Genomic DNA, 4,496 nt, shown 5'->3' with positions numbered 1-4,496 from the left:
ACACACACACACACACACACACACACACACACACACACACACACACTACGCTACATTGATTAAGAATTGGCCTCACTCTATTATTGACCCCCATTCTAAATCACTAAGCCTCATGTACTTTATGCTTCAAATGTTAGGTCCTTATCATCCCACTTCTGGCGTTAAGGTTCATTTTCCATAGGAAATTTTATTCACACTTTTTTTTTCTTTTGCTCTACTTCTGAGTACAATTTTGATTCCTCTTGAGCCAACAGCAGCTCCACTTGTCTTGGATAAACATTTTGCCATCTGAGGTGGGGTCCAGAGGACTTGGTGGGTTCAGGAGGGGAGGGACAACTCTTCCCACACCACCAGGTTATAACAAGGCCCCATTTAACAGCCCAGCGTAACAATCCTGCATTTCAAAGGAGAAATGTATAAATACAAGAAATTGGATCAACCATGAATCCTAAGTCAGGATTCTACTTGTTCTATGGTAATATAAAAATACTGAAATATCACATTAAAATCATGACTAAGGACACAATCTAGGTGTGCCATCTTGTGAACATCCCTACTGCCACCATTTACCTGAAGCTATGCTTCCAGATTAACTGGTTAATAATAACTGATTAATCACTGATAATTCCTTTATGCCTTTCAAAGGAATTATTGTGTCACAGGGCTTATCTCACACTTTTGAAATAAATGTGTTCCAGTAGGAGTGGCTGGTTTCTGTTACCCAATTGTGCGTATATATATATACACACACATATATGTGATGAAAATAAGAGTAAGTTTGGAATCAAAAGTTCTGGGTTCTTGTTTGGGCTCAACCACCTCACTCTGGGCTCTGAGAAAGGTCTCTAATCTCTTTGGGATTTAAATTACTTGTTTTTAAAAAAGGGATAACATATTCTGCCCTAACACCTCACAAATTTATTGGGAAGGTAATATTGATCATACCCATGTAAGGTGTTAATAGGGCAAGAACACTGTTCTACTGCAATGGAGATCTCAAATTATCTCCAAAACATGAATGAAACAAGTGCAAGCTGGGGCACTGATTTAAAGTAATTGGACCAATCTTTGTCGGTCCAGTTACAAAATTCTACCCTCAGACTTTAAAACAATGATTTTTAATTTACCTGAAGCTATGCTTCCAGATTAACTGGTTAATAATAACTGATTAATCACTGATAATTCCTTTATGCCTTTCAAAGGAATTATTGTGTCACAGGGCTTATCTCACACTTTTGAAATAAATGTGTTCCAGTAGGAGTGGCTGGTTTCTGTTACCCAATTGGCGCATGGTTAACATATGTGATATATATTTCACTTAAAATTTTTTTAATGTTTATTTATTTTTGAGAGAGAAAGAGAGAGAGAGAGAGAGAGAAGAAGAAGAAGAAGAAGAAGAAGAAGAAGAAGAAGAAGAAAGAGGAGAAGGCAGAGAGACAGAGGGAGACACAGAAGCTGAAGAAGGCTCCAGGCTCTGAGCTGTCAGCACAGAGCCTGATGTGGGGCTCGGACTCAGGAACCGCGAGATCATGACCTGAGCTGAAATCAGATGCTTAACTGACTGAGCCACCCAGGCACTCCTGTATATTTCATTTAAAATACCATAATGCTTTTTAAACAATTATGCTTTTTAAAGGATGTATTGTTTCATTTTATATTAGTCACTATTTAATTGTGGGTCATGAAACCCAGTGGACTCATTAGGTCCTCAGGCCAGCACTCATGACAAGTCTCTCCTCCTTGCTTTGGATGGATCAGCTAATTCTAGACCCAGACTCCACCAGGACCACGCACTTTCCAGACATGCCTCTGCATTCACCCCATTTTGGTAGCCCCCCACTTGCCCTCTTGTCAGCTCCCAGTCCTCGCTGAGAGGTTAATTTACTGAGGAACATAGAAGTTAAGCTTCTGCCCACAGACACATGGAAAAAGGTGAACCTCTAAGATTTGAACTTAGACATCGAAGGCACCAAAGCCCAAATATGTTATTTCTACCTCATCCTGCTGATATGTAGAGTATCTGTTTCTTTATAGCGAGACTCTTTTTTAGTGGGAGAGACTTGGGTTATAGTATTCTATTAAAAAAAAAAAAACTATGTTAAAAGATGTTTTGTGATGTGTAGGACAAAGAGGGCTATTTAAATTGAAATCATTTTCCTAGTATCCAAGATCTCTAAATCTCATGCACATTAAGTTTGAATTAACACTAACAAGGGTCTAACAGCTTTGATGCTGTGTTCTTAGATAATTAAATTCTTAGAAAATCATTCCACATTTGAGGGAGAAGCGAAGGACACAGTGAGTTCAGTCTTAATTCAAAGTCACTTACACATTGTTACCTGCTGTTTCCAGGCCTTCACAGAATCAGCAGGGAGGATTTGATATTAAAAATGAGGGTTTCTCTCTTTCTCTTTCCACACCCCCCCTTCTTTTAGGCCAAATTCTCAGGTGGGGGGCATAGTGGAATTGTCAACTTGAATTTTTCCTAAGCGGTCACTTTACTTTGGCATTTATCATATGCTAGAATATCCAGGCTATTTTGCATCCTGAAACTGAGGTTCTAGCAATATTCCTTCCTTCAAAACTATGCTCCACGTTGTATGTATGAAGTGTTTTATAATTTATAAAGCCCTTTTTTCATCCATTATCGCATGTGACCCTCAGACCCACCTGCAGAATTTAAAAGATGACACGTTCGTCTATGTCATCATCGGAAGAGATGGCTGTTGACAGGCCTCATGAGGTGACATCTATATTGGTAGCATTTTACATCCTAAGCTAACATTTGACCTTTGGGACTCAGAGTCATAAACTAAATCTTGTTATATCTGAGCAGGCTCGGGAATACTGACTCACAATAACAAACCTCACAAGAGGCTGAGGAAGACACTGGGATTCCAGCTTAAGATGTTAAGATAAGAGATAAAAAACTGCCAGTGGGTGATAACTGTTAGGTCAGTATGAGCAGGCGTTTTGTTCCAGGACTGCTAGGTTATCAGAATGCTGCTTGGTTTCCAAGATGAGAAAGCAGAAACTCAGGGAGGTGAGATAAGTTGCCGCGAGCAATCTAGGCGGTTAAGTGGAGAAAACAACTTGAATGCTCCACCTCCACCCTAGGGACTGAGCCAGCACCAAGATGGAACTGGGGTGGGGAGGGGGTGGCTGGTGGCTCTTTGGCCAAGCCTCTGTCCCTCTCCTGGTAAAGGCTCTTATGGGCACCATGGATCTTATCCTCATATCTCTCCTTAGTGTCTTTCTGTGACCGTTCCCCACACTTGGATTAGTAAGGTGTCACTTCAGCTTTGTTCTGGTTTAGTAGGGAGATTATTTTACTTCAGGGCAACTTTGCATATTTCTACTTTGATCTCATATGTACTGGTTTAGATTTGGACCCTCAGACAGTAGCCTTCCTTCCTAGACGAAGGTGGTACCCTACAACCAGCTCTGCATACCAAGTTATAACCCTTTCCAGTAGGTGGGACAGCAATTATTACCCCCATTTTTCATTTGAGGAACCAGAGACTCAGAGAATTTTTATAACTCAGTTGAGGTCATACAAGTTGCAAGTAGAGTTTCCAGATTTGAAACCACACCTCAGGCTTTAGGGACTGTGCTCTTTCTACCATGTCATGATGCCTATGGGTGACAATAATCATAATACTCACTGAGCACCATTCTAAATATTTTAAATACGCTAACTCACTGGGTCATGACAGCAGCTCTATAAAGCACCTCTCACCATTATTATTATTATTTCCATTTTATTGATGATGAAATTGTGGCACAAAGAAATCAACCAAGAAGCTCAAAATTACAAAGTGAGTAAGTGACAGACCCAGGATTTAAACCTCAGAGTATGTGCTTTTTACCATATTCTTACAAGTAGAAGAAAGAAGACTACCCTGGTGGGGGCTTCAGGGAACACTGGGAGGGTCTTGGCTTGGCCAGATTATTTTCTTTTCATCCATGGACCAATGCTAAAATCCAACACGGGAGCCTCACTCTGATTTACGGAAGGTTTTCCAGCTTCTAAAAACGCAAATGGTCACTCTTGTTAATTACTCACATAACAAAGTAATGGGACATCTGAGGACATGAAGGTTTTGTGAATGGAGACTATACCACACCAGGACCATGTAGAAGGAGAAAGAACTAATTACTCTCTGGGATTCTCACATCCATCAGTCTAGTCGTTATTGTTAATTCAGAGAATGGAATGATGTCTGCAATACAATGCCACTTGTAGTGGAGAAAAAAGATTTCAAATTCTGGAAGGAAGGAGGGAGGGAGAGAAGGAAGGAAGGATGGGTGGAGGAAGAGAGGAAGGAAACAAATATTGTATAAGTAAAAGTAAACTGGTAGAATTTGGGACTTGATTGACTGAGAAGGAGTTAGAGAAACTAAGAAAGGAGAGAAACTAAGAAGACACAGGCTTGGGCCATCAAGAATCTTATTATCTAGGAGATGATAGTTATATCTATGAATATTTATCATTC

Source organism: Panthera uncia (assembly GCF_023721935.1).
Source record: "Panthera uncia isolate 11264 chromosome C1 unlocalized genomic scaffold, Puncia_PCG_1.0 HiC_scaffold_4, whole genome shotgun sequence".
Taxonomy (NCBI): Eukaryota; Metazoa; Chordata; class Mammalia; order Carnivora; family Felidae; genus Panthera; species Panthera uncia.
The sequence above is the reverse complement of the archived record's forward strand: the minus strand, read 5'-3'. Positions refer to the sequence as shown.